The following is a 27,980-nucleotide window of genomic DNA, read 5'->3' as shown; positions in this document are numbered from 1 at the left end:
TTGTACCCTTGGCAGAATGAATTTCCCATCTTTGACGCAGTTCTCCATCTCAAATTTCAGTACTAAAAGTACGACGCTACTTCTTGCTGTGTCCCATCGCAAGTTACATTCAAGCCCTTATGACGCTGATCAAACAAGAGGTGGCAAATCAGCTTCAATCGCTTAGTGCCATCTCAGTCGCTTGCAGAAGGTACCTCACCCTATGTGATACAATGGCGAGTTGTCGCTATTACCAAAGCGGCGCCGACGACGACGACGACGACGACGACGACAATCGCGAGGGTCTTTATCAGGGGTAGAAAATACATCACAAGAACTAAGTATTTCACGTCGGCATTCTCCGGAGACTGCCAAAAGCAGCAGATTCTGATGCCCACTTTAATAGCACCATTCACACTATTCATTTGCGAGAGCATTTCTTAAATACCGTACCCATTCATAATTTTTTTTATCCTTGACCGCTTTTTTCGAAAGGGCCACGGTGGGAGGGGCTGTTACGAAATTCATTTGCCTCCTGTGAGGATCGAACTCACGACCTCTCGTTTACTAGACCAGCGCTCTGCCACTGAGCTAAGGAGGCGCCTCCTAGTGCCCTTTTCGGGTACTTTGTTCTTACAGAGTAGTGAATCGGAGCCCTTCAGCTCGAAACGCACCGCATGAGCGACCATTATTTGCATTTAGTTAGCACAGCTGCTGCTTTCCTACACATCTCACACTATATCGATGTACAACTAAAATTCCAAAACAACACATTTATTTCATTTCAGAGTCACTTTCAACTTCAAATACCGTTCCTCTGATATTCATACGAAGCTAGGCATCGTCGTAACCCGTTACGTTCATTACGCAAGGCTCACGAGAGGGGCGCATGTTGGATCCGCGTAGACACAAAATTTTGCGCCGCCCAGCGTGGGGCTCGAACCCACGACCCTGAGATTAAGAGTCTCATGCTCTACCGACTGAGCTAGCCGGGCTGCACGCAACGCGTTACGAGTCATACAATACTGATTTGACCTGCGACCATTTATTGAAGATTCTTTTGACTACAACTTATTTCCTGCTGCCACAAATCAGCTACAATCCTATTCAATGAAAAATTGTCTCCGAAAGGCATCAAATCTGCTTGAAATGATACGTGGCTATCAGCACCATTATTCAACACACATGCTCGACAGTGCGCAGACGCCTGTGGCGTAGCCCTTGGCTCCTGAATCAGATGCAGTAGTTCCAACAAAAACTCTCCTGAACGGCACTGTGCCGAAAACTTCGCTACAGATCACCCTTGTCTTGCTTGTGCTTCTGGTAGACGCCGGTTTTGCAGCCAGGAAGCGGACAGCAGCAACTTCCAACTAGTTTTAGAGTACTCAAACAACACAGTAAAACAGCATGCATCTTTTGCAGAACAGGAAAAACTCGACCGTGACAGGATTCGAACCTGCAATCTTCGGATCCGAAGTCCGACGCCTTATCCATTAGGCCACACGGTCACTGGTGCAATATACTTCTCCACACACACCTCATTTTCGCCATTTGTACCCTTGGCAGAATGAATTTCCCATCTTTGACGCAGTTCTCCATCTCAAATTTCAGTACTAAAAGTACGACGCTACTTCTTGCTGTGTCCCATCGCAAGTTACATTCAAGCCCTTATGACGCTGATCAAACAAGAGGTGGCAAATCAGCTTCAATCGCTTAGTGCCATCTCAGTCGCTTGCAGAAGGTACCTCACCCTATGTGATACAATGGCGAGTTGTCGCTATTACCAAAGCGGCGCCGCCGCCGACGACTACGACGACAATCGCGAGGGTCTTTATCAGGGGTAGAAAATACATCACAAGAACTAAGTATTTCACGTCGGCATTCTCCGGAGACTGCCAAAAGCAGCAGATTCTGGTGCCCACTTTAATAGCACCATTCACACTATTCATTTGCGAGAGCATTTCTTAAATACCGCACCCATTCATAATTTTTTTTTATCCTTGACCGCTTTTTTCGAAAGGGCCACGGTGGGAGGGGCTGTTACAAAATTCATTTGCCTCCTGTGAGGATCGAACTCACGACCTCTGGTTTACTAGACCAGCGCTCTGCCACTGAGCTAAGGAGGCGCCTTCTAGCGCCGTTTTCGGGTACTTTGTTCTTACAGAGTAGTGAATCGGAGCCCTTCAGCTCGAAACGCACCGCATGAGCGACCATTATTTGCATTTAGTTAGCACAGCTGCTGCTTTCCTACACATCTCACACTATATCGATGTACAACTAAAATTCCAAAACAACACATTTATTTCATTTCAGAGTCACTTTCAGCTTCAAATACCGTTCCTCTGATATTCATACGAAGCTAGGCATCGTCGTAACCCGTTACGTTCATTACGCAAGGCTCACGAGAGGGGCGCATGTTGGATCCGCGTAGACACAAAATTTTGCGCCGCCCAGCGTGGGGCTCGAACCCACGACCCTGAGATTAAGAGTCTCATGCTCTACCGACTGAGCTAGCCGGGCTGCACGCAACGCGTTACGAGCCATACAATACTGATTTGACCTGCGACCATCTATTGAAGATTCTTTTGACTACAACTTATTTCCTGCTGCCACAAATCAGCTACAATCCTATTCAATGAAAAATTGTCTCCGAAAGGCATCAAATCTGCTTGAAATGATACGTGGCTATCAGTACCATTATTCAACGCACATGCTCGACAGTGCGCAGACGCCTGTGGCGTAGCCCTTGGCTCCTGAATCAGATGCAGTAGTTCCAACAAAAACTCTCCTGAACGGCACTGTGCCGAAAACTTCGCTACAGAACACTCTTGTCTTGCTTGTGCTTCTGGTAGACGCCGGTTTTGCAGCCAGGAAGCGGACAGCAGCAACTTCCAACTAGTTTTAGAGTACTCAAACAACACAGTAAAACAGCATGCATCTTTTGCAGAACAGGAAAAACTCGACCGTGACAGGATTCGAACCTGCAATCTTCGGATCCGAAGTCCGACGCCTTATCCATTTTTTTTTTAATTTTTTTTTCTTTTATTATTTGCCACTTTTTTTTGTTTTTGTTTAGTTCTTTTCTTGTTAATTTAATTTTGAGGCTCTTGTTTTTTCGTTAGCAAAGCGTACGCCCTACCAACTTTGTTTTTTTTTTTTAAGTTTTTTTTTTTAATATAGCTTTCTGTGTCAGATAAGCGTCGGCAAGGAGGGCAGGGGTCAAAAAATGCTGAGGCCTGGCCTCAATGCCGACCCTCATCCGTCACCTAATGGCGGAATGTCCATTTATAGCGTGCTTTGAATGTTTAATTATTAATTGCCGATCTTGGCTAGGCCTCATAATTGAAAAAAATTTGAATTGAAGCGCTGATTGAGGATAATCGTTAAATAAATGAATTTCTTGTCGTAATAAATGTGGGAAATAAAATTCGGAACTCCCTTCATTTGTTGCTACTTAAAATTTTAAGGTGAACTGAATCATGTAGTGTTCTTCGCTTCTCCGATTATCGTTGTATAAAAGAAAGTCTTTTGTTTGCTCTTCGCCGTCATCCGATTCCCAGTCGCTCAAAGACAATTTTGAGCATGTTGCCGTACATCGTTTTATGGCCTGGATATTTAACTACTCTATCATATTCATTTTTCAGGAACATATGAAAATCAATTATATTGTCAGTCCCTAAGTTATTAATGACATAGCTAACGTAGTTTCCCATTAACCAATGAATTGAGTTATTTTTGGTGGCAGGGAAATACAGTATCTGTGGCCGGAGAAGTGTCTGAGGCTGAAAATTTTCGGTGGACGATCTTGTCAGGAAGGCCAATTGGTCTCTCAACCATTTACAGTTTTGCAGATGTCCTGCACACGTGAATCTGTGTACTGTTGTATCGAGGAGATTACATTTGAGACAAAGGTTTGTTTGGCTAATCCCGATTGAGTGCAAACGTTCGTTGGTGCTAACTATATTGTTCACCGATTTGTACCATGATGTTTTTGCGTCGGAGGAGAGACCACGTAGGTTAATGTTCTTCCATATAGTTGCCCAATCGTAATGCGGATATTTTGCCTCTATTTTATTCTTCCCTTCATTTTTCTTTCTGAGACACAGAATTGCTCGGGCCGTTAACTGCCGCAAATTAGTTAGTTCGCCATTGATATATCTCCGACGAAAAATGTACGCACATGACGAAGACGGGGATTAATTTTTTGCACATCAACTGGCGCGTGGAGACTTGCAGGTCTAAGAATTTCAAATAACTTAGTTGTAATGCTTGTAGCGTTTTCGTTGAGAAGACTAGTGGTCCGTTTGAGGAAAAGAGCAGATGCCTTGTTCTTAATGTCAGTTAATCCCAGACCGCCATTGCTGGGATCTAGGGTAGCTGTTCTCCCAGTCACTCTAAACACTTCACCTCGCCATAGGTAGTTAGTGACGAGTGACATTATCTTTCCAGCGATCATGGTGGGGAGTGGAAAGAGATGCACCGTATAATAAGCTTTTGATAAGAGGCAGTTATTAATTAAATGGATTCTCTGAAATTGATTTAAAGTTCGGTGCAGATTTTCTCTGATGGCTCCTTGAATGTATCCGGATGTAGTTTTCCAATTAATGGCCGCCATTTTTATTGGACACGTAGTCAGAGTCGTTCCAAGTGATTTGCACTGAGTGACCGGTGTTGCCCAAGTGACAGTTACGTGTTGAAAACCCCGCAGGTTGAGAAATCTGCTCTTATTAGCATTGGTGATAGCTCCCGACACGCTGCAGTACTTTTTAATGAGCAGTTCTAATTTGGAAATGTCATCGACGTTCCGTAATACGACGCCTACATCATCAGCGTATGCATTTGTGACTGTTTTGTGACCTGCTAACGTAATACCTGTTAGGTTGGCGTGAAGACTGCGGAGTAGCGGCTCCAAGGAAAAGACGAATAGAAGCATGGAAAGCGGGCTGCCCTGAGGAACGCCGCGCCGTATCTGGATCTGCTTAGTTCTTTGACAGTTGACAGAGATACTTGCGCTGAATCCCAACGCAACATTCGTGACCACACTGATAGCTCGTTCGTCAAAGCCGATTTTTCTCATTGTTGTAAGAAGGAACCTGTGATCCACACGGTCGAAGGCTTTGTGAAAATCAATAAAACAAATGGCACATTTGATGTTCGTCACAGAGGTGATGGCAATTAAATCCCTGTATTCCGCAATACTTTTGAAAATAGTTCTGCCAGGTACACATGACTGATGTTTACTTACTATTTTTTTGGCTAAAAGTGAAAGTCTGTTATTTAACATTCTAGCTATGATTTTATAGTCGGAGTTAAGCAACGAAATAGGGCGAAAGTTGTGTAGATTTCGCTTCGATGTAGTCTTTGGAACTAGTACTATTGTGCATTCTTTCATAGCAGCAGGTAGTGGTTTTCCTTGGATAATCTCGTTTGCCATTTGAGTAAACTTTGCTCCAATGAGTGACCAGTATCGCAGATAAAATTCAACGGGCAACCCATCCGGCCCCGGTGACTTTTTTAAAGGAGACTTGCGGACGGTTTCGTGGACATCCTCTTCAGTGAAATCAGTAAGAAGTCCTTCATTGTCCTCTTCTGACAGCTGAGGAACTATGCTGCCAAGAAATTCTTCAAAGGATTCTTCGCATAACTGACCGGCTGAATATAGATTGTGGTAATACTGGTAAACCTCGTTGACGATCTCTTTCTGTGAAGTAACGGTCAGACCGGTCGGAATCTGGATCTCATCAAGAAAGGTTCGACTCCTATGTTTTGCGTGTCGCAAGAGGTGATACAAGGAAGCAGTTTCGTCCCCTGATAATGACTTGGCTTTCGACTTGACTTTTAGTCCTTCCAGCTGTTGTTGTTTAATGCGGAGTAATTTGGCCTTAGTTTTCTTAATGTCTTCCAAACGAATGCCGTAAATGCTCGCCTGTTCATACAAGTTCCGTAACACTGCATAATAAAATTCTATGGTGTTCTTAAGTTCACGGGATCGTTGAAGACTGTAGTGAATTAAAACGCTCCGCAGTTTTGGTTTTGCCCTGTTGCACCACCAGTCCGTAACAGTCACATAGCGATCTACCGAGCGCAAGCACATGTTCCACGTTTCGTTGACAACATCGGCTAACTCATTGTCCTGTAGCAAAGATACGTTCAGCTTCCACTGACTTCTGAAGCGGCGAGTTGGTTGTGCCTTTAAATTGATAGAAGCCAGCATACTGCAATGGTCGGAGAAATATACAGGAATTGTCTCGACTTTAACTAAGGATCTTTCCATACCTTGTGACACATATATCCTATCAATTCTGCTACAGGACTGTGTAGCTATGTACGTATATGCAACAACAGTGGGATATTTAATTTCCCAAGTATCCCTGAGTTTTAGATCCGTAACTAGCCGCTTCAACTCGTTACAGAAATTAAAATTTGGAGTCTGATCTTTTTTATTTAATACACAGTTAAAATCGCCGCCAATTAAAAGTTGTGGCGGGTTTTTCCGTAATAGATATATTATTTCTTCTCTAAAAAATTTAGCCCTTTCCGGTCTATTGGAGGTCCCTGACGGGGCATACAGGTTAATAATAGTAACGTCAAAGACTTTAAGACCGATTGCTCTGCCCGAGTCCAGTCTCTCGACATCAGTTACAGGGATCCCTTCCCGGATTAAAATTGCTGTCCCCACTTTTGTTTCGAGTGAGATATTTAGTATTTCTACATAGCCTGCAACCTTAAGGTCAGGCATCGCGACTTCTTGCAGCAAAGCTATGTCAGTTCCTGATTCGTAAAGGAAATCCTTGAGAGCAGCAATCTTCGGTTCTGACTTAATCCTGTTAATGTTTATAGTTGTTATTGTGTATGCCTGGCACATGTAGCTTCCTTGTGAAAATAAGGAAAAAAAATCCCTACTGTCAGAGAAAAGTATCAATTACTCCTGGAGGTAATATAAGAAAAAGAAGAAAAAAAAATGATACTAAAAACAGTCAACTACGAATTTGGCATAGTGGTAATTCCGTTGTCACCGAAATTGTGCAGGAACATGGTGGCACTTAGCAGTATCGTTTCACGAGTTAGACTTGGCTGTGTCAGTTCAATGACGGATTCTTTACCGGGTCAGACTTATCTTTACAGTGGGGGTTTGCACCATCAAGTTTCTTTGGGTTTTTCTCGGGGGATACTTCAGAAATTATTTCATATGATACGTTTTTGGCTTTCACATCATCTTTTCCAAGTTTTTGTTTATCGGCGTTACGAGATGCTTTGAGGTTCGGTTGAGGTTTTAGCCTGCGTCTTTGAACCTCTGCAGTGGCAGTGTGTGACCGCGAGTGATCCGCAACTTGCGCCGATTGGGCGGAAGTGGCCTCTACACAGTCCTGTTTGTTAAGTCTAGTTCCAGTTTCAGTTCCTTCCGCGACCTCCATCGGTGCAACGGGGAGGGAGTGCTGTGTGTCTGTAGATTCGCAAGGCTGAGTCCGATCCATCGCTTGCTGTTCCTCAGAACTCGACTCCTGTGTCGCCGTGATCGGAGCCTGTGTTTTCGCGTCCATGTCTTCTAACGCTGTGGCAACAGCAGCTGACGGCGGGAGGGCCTCTGCTGCTGGCGTCACTGCAACATGTTTACTGTCTACGTCCTCACCCGCACCCTCACTGCATTGCTTTTGTTTACGGTTGGACTGTGATGTAGCATCGTCAGAACAGTCTTCAGTCGTGTCTAAAGGTCTCTTTTTAGTTTGCAGATCGCATTCATGGGTAGAAGAACTGCGATCGGTAATTACATGCAAGGGAGGAAAATCAGCGACATTTACGGCAGTTACATCAGAAGTACGAGCTCCATCATTACTGGCCGGGGGAGGTTGATGATTGTTAGGCAGAACATCATTAAGCGTAAGTCGCTGACGCTGCGTAAGGCTATTTTTAAGGACATAGACACGGCGGGGACAGTCTTGACGGAAATGACCCGTTTCATTACAAATATTACATGTCTGAACCTGCCCTGAGTAAACGATATGCGCTTTATGACCAGCAATAGAAAGGAAAGATGGTATATTGGCTTTAACTTCCATTTCTACTGATCGTATGCCATTGAAACACTGCAATTTATACAATTTTGACCACCTTTCGTTGACAATGGACTGGATCTCCCCGTATTTCGATAGTGCCTCTTTAATCAGCTGATTATCTACTTCAATGGGAATGTTTAGCACTCTTACAGTTTTATACGTGATATCCGCTTTCCGAATCGAAACACTACTTTTAGACCCATCTCTATGCACAAATTCAGCAACACTACCCCACTTCAACAACAGCTTCTCAACATCCACGGGATTAAAAAATTTGACAAACACACAGTATTTGTCAGCATCTAATTGAGTGGTATGTACGGAATCAGAACTTACTCCAATTACGTCGGTCAGCCAGTCATGGATTTCCAAAGCCGTAGGTTGCACTGCACGTGTTTCCTTCTCGAAGGAGAAAACCAGGGTATTCTTCCGGACAATTCCAGCCATTTTTCGTCAGTTACGAGGAGATCCCGGCAATAAACCGAAATTCCTCCAAAACAGAACCGTTATAACGGACGAAAACACACAGAAACTTTGCACAATGACACCAGTCACGTTGAAACACAGAAATTCACAAACAGCAACAAACTAAAACTCAGGACTTGGCGTCACCACTAACGTACACAGAGCAGCGGCGGACCGTCCTAACGCGCAGACAGCTAGAGCCGGAATGTCCATTAGGCCACACGGTCACTGGTGCAATATACTTCTCCACACACACCTCATTTTCGCCATTTGTACCCTTGGCAGAATGAATTTCCCATCTTTGACGCAGTTCTCCATCTCAAATTTCAGTACTAAAAGTACGACGCTACTTCTTGCTGTGTCCCATCGCAAGTTACATTCAAGCCCTTATGACGCTGATCAAACAAGAGGTGGCAAATCAGCTTCAATCGCTTAGTGCCATCTCAGTCGCTTGCAGAAGGTACCTCACCCTATGTGATACAATGGCGAGTTGTCGCTATTACCAAAGCGGCGCCGACGACGACGACGACGACGACGACGACAATCGCGAGGGTCTTTATCAGGGGTAGAAAATACATCACAAGAACTAAGTATTTCACGTCGGCATTCTCCGGAGACTGCCAAAAGCAGCAGATTCTGATGCCCACTTTAATAGCACCATTCACACTATTCATTTGCGAGAGCATTTCTTAAATACCGTACCCATTCATAATTTTTTTTATCCTTGACCGCTTTTTTCGAAAGGGCCACGGTGGGAGGGGCTGTTACGAAATTCATTTGCCTCCTGTGAGGATCGAACTCACGACCTCTCGTTTACTAGACCAGCGCTCTGCCACTGAGCTAAGGAGGCGCCTCCTAGTGCCCTTTTCGGGTACTTTGTTCTTACAGAGTAGTGAATCGGAGCCCTTCAGCTCGAAACGCACCGCATGAGCGACCATTATTTGCATTTAGTTAGCACAGCTGCTGCTTTCCTACACATCTCACACTATATCGATGTACAACTAAAATTCCAAAACAACACATTTATTTCATTTCAGAGTCACTTTCAACTTCAAATACCGTTCCTCTGATATTCATACGAAGCTAGGCATCGTCGTAACCCGTTACGTTCATTACGCAAGGCTCACGAGAGGGGCGCATGTTGGATCCGCGTAGACACAAAATTTTGCGCCGCCCAGCGTGGGGCTCGAACCCACGACCCTGAGATTAAGAGTCTCATGCTCTACCGACTGAGCTAGCCGGGCTGCACGCAACGCGTTACGAGTCATACAATACTGATTTGACCTGCGACCATTTATTGAAGATTCTTTTGACTACAACTTATTTCCTGCTGCCACAAATCAGCTACAATCCTATTCAATGAAAAATTGTCTCCGAAAGGCATCAAATCTGCTTGAAATGATACGTGGCTATCAGCACCATTATTCAACACACATGCTCGACAGTGCGCAGACGCCTGTGGCGTAGCCCTTGGCTCCTGAATCAGATGCAGTAGTTCCAACAAAAACTCTCCTGAACGGCACTGTGCCGAAAACTTCGCTACAGATCACCCTTGTCTTGCTTGTGCTTCTGGTAGACGCCGGTTTTGCAGCCAGGAAGCGGACAGCAGCAACTTCCAACTAGTTTTAGAGTACTCAAACAACACAGTAAAACAGCATGCATCTTTTGCAGAACAGGAAAAACTCGACCGTGACAGGATTCGAACCTGCAATCTTCGGATCCGAAGTCCGACGCCTTATCCATTAGGCCACACGGTCACTGGTGCAATATACTTCTCCACACACACCTCATTTTCGCCATTTGTACCCTTGGCAGAATGAATTTCCCATCTTTGACGCAGTTCTCCATCTCAAATTTCAGTACTAAAAGTACGACGCTACTTCTTGCTGTGTCCCATCGCAAGTTACATTCAAGCCCTTATGACGCTGATCAAACAAGAGGTGGCAAATCAGCTTCAATCGCTTAGTGCCATCTCAGTCGCTTGCAGAAGGTACCTCACCCTATGTGATACAATGGCGAGTTGTCGCTATTACCAAAGCGGCGCCGACGACGACGACGACGACGACGACGACAATCGCGAGGGTCTTTATCAGGGGTAGAAAATACATCACAAGAACTAAGTATTTCACGTCGGCATTCTCCGGAGACTGCCAAAAGCAGCAAATTCTGATGCCCACTTTAATAGCACCATTCACACTATTCATTTGCGAGAGCATTTCTTAAATACCGTACCCATTCATAATTTTTTTTATCCTTGACCGCTTTTTTCGAAAGGGCCACGGTGGGAGGGGCTGTTACGAAATTCATTTGCCTCCTGTGAGGATCGAACTCACGACCTCTCGTTTACTAGACCAGCGCTCTGCCACTGAGCTAAGGAGGCGCCCCCTAGTGCCCTTTTCGGGTACTTTGTTCTTACAGAGTAGTGAATCGGAGCCCTTCAGCTCGAAACGCACCGCATGAGCGACCATTATTTGCATTTAGTTAGCACAGCTGCTGCTTTCCTACACATCTCACACTATATCGATGTACAACTAAAATTCCAAAACAACACATTTATTTCATTTCAGAGTCACTTTCAACTTCAAATACCGTTCCTCTGATATTCATACGAAGCTAGGCATCGTCGTAACCCGTTACGTTCATTACGCAAGGCTCACGAGAGGGGCGCATGTTGGATCCGCGTAGACACAAAATTTTGCGCCGCCCAGCGTGGGGCTCGAACCCACGACCCTGAGATTAAGAGTCTCATGCTCTACCGACTGAGCTAGCCGGGCTGCACGCAACGCGTTACGAGCCATACAATACTGATTTGACCTGCGACCATCTATTGAAGATTCTTTTGACTACAACTTATTTCCTGCTGCCACAAATCAGCTACAATCCTATTCAATGAAAAATTGTCTCCGAAAGGCATCAAATCTGCTTGAAATGATACGTGGCTATCAGCACCATTATTCAACACACATGCTCGACAGTGCGCAGACGCCTGTGGCGTAGCCCTTGGCTCCTGAATCAGATGCAGTAGTTCCAACAAAAACTCTCCTGAACGGCACTGTGCCGAAAACTTCGCTACAGATCACCCTTGTCTTGCTTGTGCTTCTGGTAGACGCCGGTTTTGCAGCCAGGAAGCGGACAGCAGCAACTTCCAACTAGTTTTAGAGTACTCAAACAACACAGTAAAACAGCATGCATCTTTTGCAGAACAGGAAAAACTCGACCGTGACAGGATTCGAACCTGCAATCTTCGGATCCGAAGTCCGACGCCTTATCCATTTTTTTTTATTTTGCCACTTTTTTCTTTTGTTTTCTTTTTTATTTTTTTTATTTTTATGATGCATTGAACACGAAAAAAAGCAGTTTTTTTTTAACAATTAAAGAAGGAAATGAAATTGAAGAACCTCTTCGGGAATAGCATGGCTGACATTCTAAATGCAGCTGCTATTGGTGATACTGCCGTATGCATAGCTGTTTCGGGGTTCTGATGAGGCCTTCACGGCTACCGAAGCGGCCACGAGGCACACGAAGTCCCCACCGTACTTCACTCTCACCAACAGTCCCCTACTTTAGCTCGTTTCGTCCTAGGATGATTTTACCGTGACATCTTAACCTATTCCCTGTTTGTGAAACAGGATTCGTAACATATTTCCAAAATTCTTTTTATGATCTTGTTGCTTGTGTAATTTATAGTATTCCCCACAGAGATATGTCCGGTAGTCCGTGATATTATCGTCACCTTTCGAGTTGACAACGTAACTCACGTAGTTCCCAAGAAGCCATAATATCATTATTTTTCGGTGCAGGAAAAAATACCTTGTCCGGGAAGAAAATAAGATTCAAATTGAGCTCCCTCCCATCGCTGCGGGTCAGGAAGGCGATCTGCTGCTTGATCTCTTGCCATATATCTTTATACCCCCTGCAGACAAAGCGGTGATCCAACGTGTCAGTTGCGTTACATTTCTGACAAGTGTTTGTGTCACTGAGACCTATAGAATGAAGTTTTTCATTAGTACTTATGACGTTATTCACCACTCTGTACCATGCCACCTGAACATCCGTTGCTAGTAACTTGTTGTTGATATTGGTCCATATAGTGTTCCAAGCTCTGTTCGGGTTCTTGGCCTGTGTCTTATTGTAATTGGCCGCCGTTCGTAAACTGTTAAAGATATAGCGACAGTTTCTCTTGCGTTTATCCCGTACTATGCAGCGCATGTAGCTTAATTCAAAGTAGAAGAAGCTAATATGTTTTAATTTATAATTGATCTGACTTATATCTATAGGCGGTTGGAAGCTTTGTGGTTTAAAAAAGTTAAATAATTGATCTGTTAGGCCGTCTGGATGACTTTCAATAACTTGCAAAGTCCGCTTAAGAAATAAGGCAGTAGATCTTTTGTGGACATCAGTGAGGCCAAGGCCTCCCTCTTCCGGTGGTAAGGTCAACGCGTCCACAGCAACTCGAAAGATATTCCCGTGCCAAATGTAGCCACAAACGGTCGACATTATCGCTTTAGCTATTCCTTTTGGTATTGGCAAAATCTAGCCGATGTAAGTTGCCCTGGATAAAACCGCTAAGTTTATCAACTTAATTTTTTGCTTGATGTTGACGTCCCTCATATGATTTAAAATGAGCGTGCCACGGATCTTATCGAGGACAGTTCTCCAGTTAGATGCTATTATCCGAAGAGGGCAGCTGTAGAGAGTAACTCCCAGGGCTGTATGCCGGTCCACACTCTTAGCCCAACTGATGGTGACGTCAGATAGTCCGTGCAGATTTAGAAAAACACTCTTCGTGTCATTTATTCTCGCACCCGAGGCCGTGCAGTACAACTGCAAGTTTTCTGTTAACCGTGCTATGTCTGCGGCGCTGCGAATTATCACTCCTACGTCATCTGCGAATGCATTCGTCACTTGTTTCATGCCTGACACTAGCAAGCCCTCTAAGACATCGTCTAACCTCCTTAAAAGTGGTTCCAAGGCAACTACATATAACATCATCGACAATGGACTCCCCTGAGGGACTCCACTGGCTACGGGAATGTCTTTAGTGCGATGACCATTAATAGTTAGTTTCGTTGATAAACCATTTAAGATGTTGGCTAAAACGTTCACATTACCATCATAAAACCCCATGTAGGTCATGGTTTTCAGAAGATATTCGTGATTGACCCTGTCAAACGCCTTGCTAAAGTCGATAAAAGCCAGACCACCATTTGCTGTTGTATTTGCAAAAATGGAAGCTATGTCCCTGTACGCACTTACAGTTGTAAAGATACTGCGCCCTGGAAGACAAGTCTGATGACTACCGATGATCTTTCCGAAAATCGGTTGCAGTCTCTCTTTAAGAACCCTAGCTACTATTTTGTAGTCAGAATTCAAGAGGCTTATGGGTCGTGTCTTTGTAATATCCTTTAAACCTGTGGTCCTGCCTTTTGGAATTAACACTGTTATGTTCTGTTTGAAGGCCACTGGGACATCCTCCCCATGAAGAATTTCGTTTATCATGTCCGTGAATTCATTGCCTATAATGTGCCAGTACGTTCGGTAAAACTCCAGTGGCAGCCCATCTGGACCTGGTGACTTCTTGGAAGGTGAGCACCTAATTACGTCAAAAACGCCATCCTTGGTGAGGGCAGCATAGAAGTTGCGGTTGTCCTCTTCCGTTATAGTGTTCTCTAGGCCTGTTGATGATAAGAGGTCTCGTACAGCATTGTCGTCTATCTGATTGACACTATATGGGGAATTATAACAACGATACGCCTCGTCGATCATGTCTTTCTGGGTGGTGAGGACTCTCTGATCTTCGGCTCTGAGAGACCCTATAAAATTTCGTCGCCTTTGTTTGGCGTGTTGTATGAGGTGATATATTGAGGCATTTTCGTCTGCCACAATACTGTGTGAGTGCGATCTGATTTTTAATCCTTCTAGCTGTGATCTCTTAATATTGAGGAGCGCTGCTTTTGTTTTGTTGATCTGTATGAGAATGTCCTGGGACAGTGGCTCCTCGTAAAGATCACGTAAGCAGGCGTAGTGGAACTCTGTTGTGTGTCTTATCCACCTCATCCTCTCCTTGCTAAACGCTATCAGAGTCGCCCTTAATTTTTTCTTCGCCACAGCGGTCCACCATTCAACGGTGGACCGATGTTTGTGACGCACTCGTAAGGCGGCCCGCCAAGTCTCTTGTATTTCTGCAGCTAAGGCGTTCTCCAATAGCACGCTTATATTCAGTTTCCAAAAGGGCCTGCCCCAGTAAGCTGACTGTTTGCTTAACCGTATGCTGCACTTGACGCCTAGGTGGTCGGAAATAAAGGTAGGTATTACTTCAACGCCAACAACATCATGTTCTAAAGTATATGATACATAAAATCGGTCAATCCTACTTTGGGACCTGCTACTAAAGTAAGTAAATTTGACCAATGTAGGAAATTTCAGTTCCCAAGCATCTGTCCATTTCATGTGCGACACTAAATACTGTAGCTCCTTGAACTTATTAAAATTTGGCCGTTGGTCCTTGTCATTAAGTACGCAATTCCAGTCACCTCCAAGCAGAACCTTAGCAGGATTGTCCTGAAGTAGAATTAAGATATCACTTTTGTAAAACGTGGCCCTTTCTTCTCGTGCATTATTGCCTGATGGTGCATAAACATTTTTAATAGCTGTATTATGGATGTTACACCGAATGCCCCTCCCAGAGTCTAATTTACAAATGTCTGTCATTTCGATGCCCTCTCTGGCAAGAATAGCCGTCCCACAACTATGTTCGACAGCTACATTTAAAATAGCATTGAATCCTGGGATATGAAGGTCTCGAATCAGCACTTCCTGTAAAAGGGCAACATCGGTGTCCGACTGATAGATAAAATCTTGAAGTGCGGCTACTTTAGTTGCATTTTGAATTTTGTTAATATTTAATGTGGTCACATTATAGGTTTGGAGCATGGGCCAGATAGTTCAGGTAAGTTTATTGACTGCGCAACATTTTCATATGGAATCTGTCCGTCGTCATCAGTCCCTCGTTTAGTCTCAAAGCGATCTTGACAACTCTATTAATAAAAAAGGTCTTCTTCTTGACTTGTGTCATCATCCTTGTTATCTACACCCTGATCTGCGCCATCGTCCGCCCAATTGACTGGTGCTGCTGGTGCGTGTTGACCTGGCAATGAACCACCTTCTGGAGCTATGTTCGTGAGCCCAATTTGCGATGGGTGTTGGTCACCCCCCCGGGTCTTCTTGCCTTGCCGTTCTGTCTGGGTGCCCAGTAGTCCCTACTGGCTCCATATCTTCTGCCTTCTGATCCTTGTGCTGTAGATGTTTCAGCTTTTCCCTGAGAGCTGGGGCCAAAGTCTCTGCCGCTTGGTGTGCCAAACGACGCTTTTTTGACTTCTTCCTCCTCCGCAGGGATCCCGTAGGAGACAAGTCAGGCAAATGTTCTGGTGGTTCGGTGGAAGAAGACAGTGGTGAGAGCGGTTCTGTCGTTGTCTCAGAGTTCCTCGTGTGAATTTCTCGAAGAACCTCAGTTGGGGGTTCCTTCACTTCCGCATGTGTCGGGTGGGGCTCCGGAGGTTGTCCTCCTTGCATTTCCGGGTGGTGTACGGCTCGGTTACGGACACCAGCGTCGCCATCACTCGACGTCCTTTCAGCTCGTTCGCCCTGTGCGTCGGGCGGGAGGTCGAGTAATTTGGCGACTTCCGTCGGTGACTTGGTAGATTCTTGGGACACTTCGTGTCTCTGCGAGTCCGAAGATGGCTGTTCAGTACCTAGTTCTTCGCATGACTGTATCCTCTCCCGCAGTTCCGTTTGTCTGTAGTCCGGACCACTTATCGCAGATGTATCGTCGCAAGAGGGCCGAACAGCAGCTGCTCGGTCGTCCACAGAGGCGATCAACTCTGGGGCGGTTGTGGCGGCCGCAGGCGCTGCGAGTCGTTCAACGTGCTCAACTGTTGTCGTTTCTGCTGATTGGTGGCCGTACGTGGCAGCCGCATACGTTAACTGAAGGCTGACAGCAGCGCCAGGAACTGCAGCCTCCCCGCTCGGTAGCTGGGGGACACGCCGTTTACAACATTCACTGCGTATGTGCTCTGGTGAGTTACACAAAGCACATGTCTTGGGTTGACCGTCGTAGATAACTATGGCGCGGTGTCCGCATACATTTATATATGACGGTATGTGACTTTGAAGATCTATCTTTACTTGACCCACTCCGTTCAGGACGGGAAACATATGCGGCTCCGACCATTTTTCTGCAACGTTCGACAGAACACGGCCATACGGTCGAAGGATTTTATTAATGTCCTCTGCAGAAACCTCAAACGGCAACCCAAAGACCCTAACGCTACGTATGCCTAAGCCGGCGTGTGAGACAGGAACATCACTCACTGTACCGTCGGAATGTTTAAACTTCAGTACTCCGCCACACTTATCCATGATAGAGACACACAAATCTGGGTTAGTCAGTTTGACAAAAGCCTCGTTGGAAACGAACGATAAATGCACACCTATTATGTCATTGCCAGTAATCTTAACAGCATCGAGTAACCACTGCTTTACTTCATATGCCTTAGGCCTCAAGAAATTTCGGTCGAAAGTAAATTTAATCGTGTCTTTCCTTATTACAGTAATCGCGTTCATTCTATCTTGAAATCAGTCAACATAGCATGACTCACAAAGGTAACGAAGTGACTAACCTCGTAACAGCAAACAGCCGGTGTTTACTTCAAGACGCCAAGCCAGCCGCCACACGTCCGTCCCGCACCGCGGCTGCGACTCGAATGTGCCACTGAGCTAAGGAGGCGCCTCCTAGCGCACTTTTCGGGTACTTTGTCCTTACAGACTAGTGAATCGGAGCCCTTCAGCTCGAAACGCACCGCATGAGCGACCATTATTTGCATTTAGTTAGCACAGCTGCTGCTTTCCTACACATCTCACACGATATCGATGTACACCTAAAATTCCAAAACAACACATTTATTTCATTTCAGAGTTACTTTCAGCTTCAAATACCGTTCCTCTGATATTCATACGAAGCTAGGCATCGTCGTAACTCGTTACGTTCATTACGCAAGGCTCACGAGAGGGGCGCATGTTGGATCCGCGTGGACACAAAATTTTGCGCCGCCCAGCGTGGGGCTCGAACCCACGATCCTGAGATTAAGAGTCTCATGCTCTACCGACTGAGCTAGCCGGGCTGCACGCAACGCGTTACGAGCCATACAGTACTGATTTGACCTGCGACCATCTATTGAAGATTCTTTTGACTACAGCTTATTTCCTGCTGCCACAAATCAGTACAATCCTATTCAATGAAAAATTGTCTCCGAAAGGCATCAAATCTGCTTGAAATGATACGTGGCTATCAGCACCATTATTCAACACACATGCTCGACTGTGCGCAGACGCCTGTGGCGTAGCCCTTGGGTCCTGAATCAGATGCAGTAGTTCCAACAAATACTCTCCTGAACGGCACTGTGCCGAAAATTTCGCTACAGATCACCCTTGTCTTGCTTGTGCTTCAGGTAGACGCCGGTTTTGCAGCCAGGAAGCGGACAGCAGCAACTTCCAACTAGTTTTGCAGTACTCAAACAACACAGCAAAACAGCATGCATCTTTTGCAGAACAGGAAAAACTCGACCGTGACAGGATTCGAACCTGCAATCTTCGGATCCGAAGTCCGACGCTTTACCCATTTTTTTTTTTTTTTATCCATTAGGCCACACGGTCACTGGCGCAAATTACTTCCCACACACACCTCATTTTCGCCGTTTGTACACTTGGCAGAATGAATTTCCCATCTTTGACGCAGTTCTCCATCTCAAATTTCAGTACTAAAAGTACGACGCTACTTCTTGCTGTGTCCCATCGCAAGTTACATTCAAGTCCTTATGACGCTGATCAAACAAGAGGTTGCAAATCAGCTTCAATCGCTTAGTGCCATCTCAGTCGCTTGCAGAAGGTACCTCACCCTATGTGATACAATGGCGAGTTGTCGCTATTACCAAAGCGGCGGCGCCGACGACGACGACGACGACGACGACAATCGCGAGGGTCTTTATCAGGGGTAGAAAATACATCACAAGAACTAAGTATTTCACGTCGGCATTCTCCGGAGACTGCCAAAAGCAGCAGTTTCTGGTGCCCACTTTAATAGCACCATTCACACTATTCATTTGCGAGAGCATTTCTTAAATACCGCACCCATTCATAATTTTTTTTATCCTTGACCGCTTTTTTCGAAAGGGCCACGGTGGGAGGGGCTGTTACAAAATTCATTTGCCTCCTGTGAGGATCGAACTCACGACCTCTGGTTTACTAGACCAGCGCTCTGCCACTGAACTAAGGAGGCGCCTCCTAACGCACTTTTCGGGTACTTTGTTCTTACAGACTAGAGAATCTGAGCCCTTCAGCTCGAAACGCACCGCATGAGCGCCCATTATTTGCATTTAGTTAGCACAGCTGCTGCTTTCCTACACATCTCACACGATATCGATGTACACCTAAAATTCCAAAACAACACATTTATTTCATTTCAGAGTTACTTTCAGTTTCAAATACTGTTCCTCTGATATTCATACGAAGCTAGGCATCGTCGTAACCCGTACGTTCATTACGCAAGGCTCACGAGAGGGGCGCATGTTGGATCCGCGTAGACACAGAATTTTGCGCCGCCCAGCGTGGGGCTCGAACCCACGACCCTGAGATTAAGAGTTACGAGCCATACAATACTGATTTGACCTGCGACCATCTATTGAAGATTCTTTTGACTACAGCTTATTTCCTGCTGCCACAAATCAGCTACAATCCTATTCAATGAAAAATTGTCTCCGAAAGGCATCAAATCTGCTTGAAATGATACGTGGCTATCAGCACCATTATTCAACACACATGCTCGACTGTGCGCAGACGCCTGTGGCGTAGCCCTTGGGTCCTGAATCAGATGCAGTAGTTCCAACAAAAACTCTCCTCAGCGGCACTGTGCCGAAAATTTCGCTACACATCACCCTTTGAAACGTCCCCTTTGAACAATTATACATGACTGTGCTTAAACTGACACACAATATTTTTAGCGCAAAGCAATCTGACTTTCAAAAATCCCTACAAAAGAATGGCCCTGACTAACATTAACCTATACGTTTCACAAATCACTCACCTCACAAAAATCTTCGTTACTCAAGCTCCTGCAATACAGCGAGCGCCACTACTGCCAACTATGTGAGTAGGCTGTTTAGGTTGTTATATTGGTAACGCCGCCGCCACGTAGCGCTCTCTGTATGAAAATCACTGGCTGTGCAGTCTGTGGCTAGTTAGCATTGTTGTCTGCCATTGTAGTGTTGGGCAGCGGCAGCTGGATGTGAACAGCGCGTAGCGTTGCGCAGTTGGAGGTGAGCCGCCAGCAGTGGTGGATGTGGGGAGAGAGATGGCGGAGTTTTGAAAATTGTAAGACTGGATGTCAATTATGAATATTAAGGTAAATACATTGTTTGTTCTCTATTAAAATCTTTCATTTGCTAATTATGCTTATCAGTAGTTAGTGCCTTCCTTAGTTTGAATCTGTTATTTAGCTGGCATTAGTGGCGCTCGCTGTATTGCAGTAGTTCGAGTAATGAAGATTTTTGTGAGGTAAGTGATTTGTGAAACGTATAGGTTAATGTTAGTCAGGGCCATTCTTTTGTAGGGATTTTTGAAAGTCAGCAGGTCTGTCGTTACGATCACATCGTCTGTCGTCATGTCGGTAGTTCCTGTAGTTTCTTTCTTGTCGGTTAAGTGGTGGAGAATTTCTCCCTGAATCGTAACTGCGCGCTGAACTGTTACGTCTTAAGTTATTCTGTCTCCCGTAATAATAATTGTTTTGGTTCCCATATTGTCTGTTTCTCTGATTGTCTCTGTGATAGTCATTACCACGGGGAGGTGATCTTTCCCTGTAATGTTTACTACTCTGCCAACGGTGGTCATACGGGTGGTGTCTGTTTTGGTCACGATTTGTGTTGTGAGAATAGCCTTGTCGCGTCCAGTTATTATTTCTGTCATCGCGGAAATGTGACGGATGTGACCTGTAATTGTTGTGCTCCTGTTTTCGCGTTCCGCTGTTGTCAGTGTCAATTTCCAGTTCTTGTAAGAGCCCCTGAAAAGCTTCAATGTCGTCTTTGCAACGTCCTACCAAAATAATATGCCGTAAATGTTCAGGTAATTTCATTAAGCAAATGCGGATGAGTTCTGAGGGGCTGTATGGGTTTGAGAGGTACTGATTCTCGTGCAACATGTCTTCAAAATATTTCACAAGACTGGAAAATTCAGATTGTTCGAAATATTTCATCATTATGATGCCATGTTTTACTCGGTCTTGTGTGGTTTGAGACAAATATGCTGAGAGGAAGGCATGGTAAAATTCTCCTTCACTGTGGCAATCGTGAATGACCGATCGCATTCTTACAGCTGGTTCATTCTCTAAGTAGCCACACATAAATTCTAACCTGTGCTCCAATGACCAGTTGGGAGGAAAACAATGAGAGAATTGATGGAGCCACGCTTGTGGATGAATGTCGTTGGCAGAATTCTTAAACGTTTTTTGAATTTACGTGTAGTAATGAACAACTTCTAGTCAAAATCATCGTGTCAGCGAGTAGCATATCGGTCATTGTTACGTCGTGTCGGCGGTTCCATTTCAAAATTCGGTGCACCCTGCCAATTTCTTTCATAATTTCCGAAATGCCCTGTGTTATTATTTTGTGGCTGTTCTGTATTTCTAAGTTCCTCTTCCCGGGTTGTAGCGAGAGTGCCCTCTGAAATATGAAATTTTTGTATTACTTGTGCCAACTGATCTTGTACTTCCCGCATTTCTCTTTTATATTGCGTATTAATTTGATCCTGGTTTTGTTTGAATTTCTTAATTTGTACATACTCTTCTGTGTCAGTGATGGCTACAGGTATTGTGTCATTCAGATCATCATCTACCTTTGCAGATAAGTTAGTGACCTGGTCCGAAAGTTCGGCTACTTTCTCCGATAGTGAACACATTTCCTCGGTGTGTTTTTCTGAACCAAGTTTCAGAGTGTCCATTTGTGTTGAAATCGAATCTACTGTGTCCTTTAAGTTTTCCTGAATTCTTGCAAGTTGCGTAACCGAATGGGTAGATGCAACTGAGTCAATTTTAGCCCACAAGGTCTCATGATTTTCATGAACAATGGTTTGCAGTTCTTTTATGGCTGCTTCGTGATTCTGTAATGCATTTTCATGCCGTGAAAAAATAGGTTGAAAATGCTCACAAATTTGTGTTTTTACGTCATTACAGACTTTTTGGCATTTCGATTCAATGTTATGTAACTCAGTAGTTAAATCCTCACGTGTTTGTTCAAGTGTGGTGTCTAACTTTTGAAGATTTTGTTCCATTGTGTCTAACTTTTGAAGCTTTTGTTCCATTGTGTCTAACTTTTGAAGCTTTTGTCCCATTTGTTGCATTAATTGTAATAACAATGCACTGGTGTCTGAAACATGTTCCTCAGTGCTATTCGGCAATGCATTTGAACCGACAATATTCGCAGTTTGAAAAGCAGGAAATGTGTCTTGACTTATTTGAGAAAAGGGTGAGGACGCAAAGCCTGAATCTACAGTATTTGCAAGATTGTGTCCTGTCATTTCGGATTCCTGAGGCAAGCTGTTGCCGACCGATCGGTCGATAATGCTTCCCTGTTCACTAATTGTTTCACTGTCTACACCATTGTTTGCAGCCCGCTCCATTTCCCTATGTACAATTACCAAATTACTACTTTGAACATTAGTTAATTCATTACTCGGTGGCGCTAACACACTGCTTTCGTCTTCACTGTCATTTCTCAGTTTACTTTGGAGCTTAGTATTAAGTTTTTCACACGCCATTATTGTCACAATATTTCACACGATAACACAGAAAAAAACAATTTTAAGAGCAAAAATAGGGGAACACATTAACATAGCACTGAAAATAATATCTAGTTAATTGCAGCTACGAAATACTTGGTGCAAATCTACATGCATGCCACAACTGTTTTACTGTACAACAATGAAAAACTGCAACTACAAAGGAGATTTTCTCAACAATTACGCGCTAGCAATAAACAAAAGCTACACTAATTACACAAACTACAAGAAAAAATCAGAAGATTCCAGTGAAGTATCCTCGGCTAAGGGTCGTCATATGAAACGCCCCTTTGAACAATTATGCATCACTGTGCTTAAACTGACACACAATATTTTTAGCGCAACGCAATCTGACTTTCAAAAATCCCTACAAAAGAATGGCCCTGACTAACATTAACCTATACGTTTCACAAATCACTTACCTCACAAAAATCTTCGTTACTCAAGCTCCTGCAATACAGCGAGCGCCACTACTGCCAGCTAAATAAAAGATTCAAACTACGGAAGGCACTAACTACTGATAGGCATACTTAGCAAATGAAAGATTTTAATAGAGAACAAGCAATGTATTTACCTTAATAGTCATAATATATATAGCAGTTCATGACAAATTTCAAAACTCCGCCATCTCTCTACCCACATCCACCACTGCTGGCGGCTCACCTCCAACTGCGCAACGCTACGCGCTGTTCACATCCAGCTGCCGCTGCCCAGCACTACAATGGCTGACAACAATGCAAACTGGCCACAGACTACACACAGCACAGCCAGTGATTTTCATACAGAGCGCTACGTACCGTTGCCAATAAGAAAACATAAACAGCCTACTTACAGTGCCAACGACACGGGTTCATGTCCGATCACCGAAATTAGGCAGCGTTGGTCGTGGTTAGTACTCGGGTGGGTGACGAACTAGGAAGTCCGCGTGCTGTTGGTTTCTTCAGTTTTGTCTTTTCCTTAGTTTTTGGTGCTGCTGTGCGGTAAACGTACGGTCCAGCACTCTGACCCACCTCTTGCTCGCAAAGGCGCGAACATGCGGCCACAGTCAAATGAAAGGGTCCGTTGTGTGTTTGTCCATGTGGCCTCTCCCATTCGTTTCTAACGCCTGTCCTCTACATATACGCCCATTTGCAAGCGTCAGCTTTCGCGTCAGCCGAGCAAAGTCGAGACAAGTCGACACACGGGGACACACGATGCTGTGAATCGTAATCCGCACTAGCCTACGAGGGCCAAAGGGAAACCATTCGTATCGTTGAAAACACTCTCCTGAGTAAAGGAGACAACTTCCGTGCGGTGTCCGGGTTTCGAACCCGGACCAGCTACTTGGGAAGCAACCATGCTGACCGACACACCACCACCGCCCTCTGCTACGCGCTGCTTGCGCCGTGATGTGTCGCCTTCCCTCCTGGCGCCAGAGGCCGAAGGCAATCTCGCTGTAGGCGCTCAACGCCGAGTGGAAGGCGAGCACATCTGAACCCGTGGTGCTGCTAGGGCGATATACTGTAACTGAGCGCAGAACGAACTTTCACTGAAGAATCTGCCCTTTAATGCACATCAGGGCGAACATGAAATTTCTAATATGAAGTACCCACTGACGATCCAAAGGCGTTTCAGTATGTATGCGTCGGTACCACCGGGGCAGTGCCTAAGTATTGTAAAGTGAAGGTCGACAGTTTGAGCCTCACAGGAAGTATTTCATTGGCTTCCCACGAGTGCGTAATGTACAGCGTGGCTGTTGCTAGGAAACGGCCTTATTTGCCGTTCGTTAATATCTAGTTTTCTTTGCATCAATGTGAAAATGTTACTATTACTAAATACAGTTTTGCTAGTTACAGTTCAAACTGGAAACGACGGAAGAAAGCGGTCCAACGCGCCACATTGGCTCCCGAAAGGGAGGGTGCGTTTCCTACGCCACGTCTGACATTGTGTCTTAAATATTCTAAAACTGACATAATTACATCCTACCGAAAAAAGAAACAGATTTCGCAGCGAGGTTCTTGAGATATTTCTAGAGATGGAAGTCACTGGAGCGAATGCCTCGCACGTCAGATTGGCCGAGCGGTCTAAGGCGCCAGATTTAAGCTCTGGTTCCCGTAAGGGAGACTAAAAGAATTCTTGTACCAATCCGGAACAGATATCGCGTTGCTACAAGAAGTTGCGATAGCGGAATTTCGGATCCCAGGCTTTTTTGAAATTGTTAATGTTTCTACGGAAGCCAATATCGGTACAGCCATTCTTATAAGGGAAGGCATTCCGGTGACAGAAATCGAACGACTAGAATCAGGAAGAGCAATAGGCATAAAAATTTTCGATGTGACAGTGATTAACCTTTACGCCCCATCAGGAACTTCCCACAAATTGGATCGTGCGAAGTTTTTTCAAGATGAACTGATTTATTTATTGAGGAAAAATCCGTGTTCTCTTATACTAGGTGGAGATTTTAACTGTGTTTTAAACCAGAAAGATCAACAACCCAACTTCAACTACTCGCCACAGTTAGAAAAGTTAGTAAGTGATCTACACCTTAAGGATGTGTGGGAACTTCAGCACCCGACGTCAGTCGGGTTCACGTATATAACCAGCCACTCTCGCAGCAGACTAGATAGAATTTACGTGTCATCAAATTTGCAAAATTATTTATTAAACGTTGAGACTATTCCAGTGTATTTTAGCGATCACAGTACACTTTTAACGTGCTTTAATCTAAGTGTACAGCCAACCCGTCGATTCAGAGGCCAATGGAACTTAAATATCTCTGTTTTAACTGACGAAGAACTGGAACAGGAAATAAGGTTTGCGTGGACTATGTGCCTCCGCACAGTAGACAAGCACCCAACAGTCATTGACTGGTGGACAAGGAGGGCTAAACCAAGGCTGCGGAAAGTTGTCATGCAGTATAGTGCAGCGAGGCACAGGGAGTTGAGGAATACAATGGAGTTTTATTATAAGGTTTTAAGAGACTTATATAAACAAGCACATGACGACATAATTCGTCTGAATGATATCAAAAAAATAAAAGCCAAGTTATTAAGCATTAAACGGCAACAGATGGAGGGACTAAAAATTAAATCGAAAGCCACATCAGTCATAGCAGATGAAACAGCTTCTCTGTATCACTTGGTGCGGCATGCTAAAAATAGACGTCAAACTTTTATTGATGAAGTCCAGACGCATACTGGTACAAAGCTCACATGCCAGAAAGAAATACTGGACGAAGTCCACAGGTACTATGAAACCTTATATGCCCCTATCACAGTGAAGATGCAGCTCTCGCGGACTTTCTCACTATTTTAGGTCCACAATTGTCGGGAACAGACAACGCTGACATCCTGTCACCTATTACTAAAGACGAAGTGCATGAGGCAGTGCCTAACTCACCTCTCAAAAAATCTCCGGGACTTGATGGCCTCCCTGTGGAGTTTTATGCCCGCTACTGGTCAATAATTGGGGATAAGATCACTTCCATGGCAAATGAGGTCCTGAACGGGAAAACGGTCCCTGCAGAGTTTAAGGAAAGTAAAATAGTACTGATTCCTAAGACTAAAGGCAAAACCAACTTAAACAATTTTCGGCCTCTTTCGCTACTAAATTCTGATTACAAAATAATTTCGCGTATTATCAACAAAAGACTCTCTGCCTTTTCCAACAAAATATTGAGTCATCACCAATCTTGCTCTCCGACCAGAACGATATTCGAAAGTCTATCTGCATACAGAGACGTCATTGCAATTACCTCAGTGACAAGTATAAAATGTGCTTTAATCTTTATCGATTTCAACAAAGCTTTTGACCGCGTTAGTCATAGATACCTCTTTGCGACGCTGTCAAGAATGGCTTTCCACCCCCAGATTGTGAACATGCTAAGGAATATTGCCACAGGTGTAAATGCGAAAATTGCAATCAACGGCCAAACATCTAAACCCATACAGATAAAGCGAGGGGTTCCACAGGGCAGTCCCTTATCAATGTTTTTATTTTCAGTATCATTAGAGCCCTTCCTCCGCACTGTCCACGCAAGATTAACAGGCATAACATTGAGTGGTGAGAAAACTGTCATACGAGCTTATGCTGTTGACGTGGGCGTTGTAATAAGGAATAAGGAGGAGACAGTTACACTGGAAAGAGAAATCCAAAGATATTGTCTAGCGTCGGGAGCGACAGCAAATGAAAACAAAAGTCAAATATTGAATCTACGGGGCCTAGATCACCTTCGACTGGCATGGGCAAAACAAGACAACAAACATAAAACTTTGGGAATCACCTTAATGGCATGTCCGATGCGGATGGCTGCTTTTAACTGGACGGAAACTAGGAGGAAAGTTCATGGTGCTGTAATGGAGAACATCCATCGAACTATGGACCTGGTACAAAAAGTCAGATTCATCAACTCCTGCGTTTTGTCTAAAGCGTATTTCACTGCGCAGGTATTTCCAATCCCTAAACTAGTAGCGAAAGGGATCATGTCCACTGTTACCAATTATTTATGGCGAGGAGACATATTCAGGGTTGGTGCGACTACGGTTATACTGGATGTCAGAAACGGGGGCCTCGGTTTGGTGGATATTCGCAATAAAGCGTCTGCTCTCTTCCTCAAACGGACTTTCCATATACTCAGAGAACTTCCACAATGTATAACCGCGAAGCTCTTTGAGGCTCTGACACCCCATAGCCTGCAAGCACCGATTGATGTGCGAAGGATTAATGCCCGTCTGCAGTATGTGAGGAACTTTTTCCTCGAAGCAAGTTATCTTAGTGACGAAATCAGAAGCAACACACGTATCACAGCGCGCGACATCATACTTGAAAGGAAGTTAAATGAGGGTAGAAACAAAATTGAAACGAAATTCCCCAATTGTGACTGGAAAGCTGTATGGCGGAACATCAACTATGCCGGGCTATCTACAGACGCTATTTCCGCATGGTACAAAACAGTTAATAATGTCATCAGCACCAACGAGAGACTATATGGGATCGGTTTAAACCAGACACACCTTTGTGGAAAATGGAATCTGGTGGATACACTCAGCCACAGATTCACCTGTGGTGGCAATGTGCATAACTGGAATTGGATCAGGCAACAAATCGCCTTTCTCACCAGATCCTCTACGCAATATACAACGCCGTCGCTCCTCCTGAGACCGGACATGACATACTTTCCGAAATTAAAAACCAACGCCATTAGCTGGTTACTGGGAAAATATGTTAGTTATGTCATCCACTCACTTGGGTCGGACAACGAGATAGAATTCCGCGTTTACATGAAGTGTGAATATGCAAAAATCAGCACGTATCGCAACCACAAGAAGCACTATGGCAACATGCTGAAGATCATTTTTGAAAGAATGGGTGTTGGTTAAATATGTGAAACCACTACAACACCTTGAAAGAGAACGAACAGAAGAAAAATAAAAGTCACTTGGATCCTTATTATTATTTACTTTAACCTTGCTTCTGGAACTTTTTTTTTTGTGTGTTGTTGTATGTGTTTAATTGGATTGTATTTAAACTGGTTCATAGTCAAGAAAACTGGTATTAAATATGCTATTATTTCTTATTCAATGGACAGTTTACAAATTAAACAGTGAATTAAACTTTGAAGAC

At 44.4% G+C, this 27,980-nt stretch overlaps 12 non-coding genes across 12 annotated transcripts; all 12 read right to left on the bottom strand.

The window, feature by feature from the left end:
• Positions 1–508: 508 nt before the first annotated feature.
• Positions 509–580, bottom strand: Trnat-agu (transfer RNA threonine (anticodon AGU)). Its single transcript has one exon. It is a non-coding gene; the product is annotated as a tRNA-Thr (tRNA).
• A 321-nt stretch (positions 581–901) lies between these two features.
• On the bottom strand, positions 902–974 carry Trnak-cuu (transfer RNA lysine (anticodon CUU)). The gene has a single exon. It is a non-coding gene; the product is annotated as a tRNA-Lys (tRNA).
• Positions 975–1,414: 440 nt separating this feature from the next.
• Trnar-ucg (transfer RNA arginine (anticodon UCG)) lies at positions 1,415–1,487 on the bottom strand. The gene has a single exon. It is a non-coding gene; the product is annotated as a tRNA-Arg (tRNA).
• A 546-nt stretch (positions 1,488–2,033) lies between these two features.
• On the bottom strand, positions 2,034–2,105 carry Trnat-agu (transfer RNA threonine (anticodon AGU)). The gene has a single exon. It is a non-coding gene; the product is annotated as a tRNA-Thr (tRNA).
• Positions 2,106–2,426: 321 nt separating this feature from the next.
• Trnak-cuu (transfer RNA lysine (anticodon CUU)) lies at positions 2,427–2,499 on the bottom strand. The gene has a single exon. It is a non-coding gene; the product is annotated as a tRNA-Lys (tRNA).
• A 6,777-nt stretch (positions 2,500–9,276) lies between these two features.
• Positions 9,277–9,348, bottom strand: Trnat-agu (transfer RNA threonine (anticodon AGU)). The gene has a single exon. It is a non-coding gene; the product is annotated as a tRNA-Thr (tRNA).
• Positions 9,349–9,669: 321 nt separating this feature from the next.
• On the bottom strand, positions 9,670–9,742 carry Trnak-cuu (transfer RNA lysine (anticodon CUU)). The gene has a single exon. It is a non-coding gene; the product is annotated as a tRNA-Lys (tRNA).
• Positions 9,743–10,182: 440 nt separating this feature from the next.
• Positions 10,183–10,255, bottom strand: Trnar-ucg (transfer RNA arginine (anticodon UCG)). The gene has a single exon. It is a non-coding gene; the product is annotated as a tRNA-Arg (tRNA).
• Positions 10,256–10,806: 551 nt separating this feature from the next.
• On the bottom strand, positions 10,807–10,878 carry Trnat-agu (transfer RNA threonine (anticodon AGU)). The gene has a single exon. It is a non-coding gene; the product is annotated as a tRNA-Thr (tRNA).
• A 321-nt stretch (positions 10,879–11,199) lies between these two features.
• Trnak-cuu (transfer RNA lysine (anticodon CUU)) lies at positions 11,200–11,272 on the bottom strand. Its single transcript has one exon. It is a non-coding gene; the product is annotated as a tRNA-Lys (tRNA).
• A 6,332-nt stretch (positions 11,273–17,604) lies between these two features.
• Positions 17,605–17,677, bottom strand: Trnak-cuu (transfer RNA lysine (anticodon CUU)). The gene has a single exon. It is a non-coding gene; the product is annotated as a tRNA-Lys (tRNA).
• A 1,082-nt stretch (positions 17,678–18,759) lies between these two features.
• Positions 18,760–18,831, bottom strand: Trnat-agu (transfer RNA threonine (anticodon AGU)). Its single transcript has one exon. It is a non-coding gene; the product is annotated as a tRNA-Thr (tRNA).
• Between the last annotated feature and the right edge of the window lie 9,149 nt (positions 18,832–27,980).

This window comes from Schistocerca cancellata, unplaced genomic scaffold, assembly GCF_023864275.1.
Source record: "Schistocerca cancellata isolate TAMUIC-IGC-003103 unplaced genomic scaffold, iqSchCanc2.1 HiC_scaffold_316, whole genome shotgun sequence".
Classification (NCBI taxonomy): domain Eukaryota; kingdom Metazoa; phylum Arthropoda; class Insecta; order Orthoptera; family Acrididae; genus Schistocerca; species Schistocerca cancellata.
Note: the sequence above shows the minus strand (reverse complement) of the source record. Positions and strands in the feature narration are given on the sequence as shown.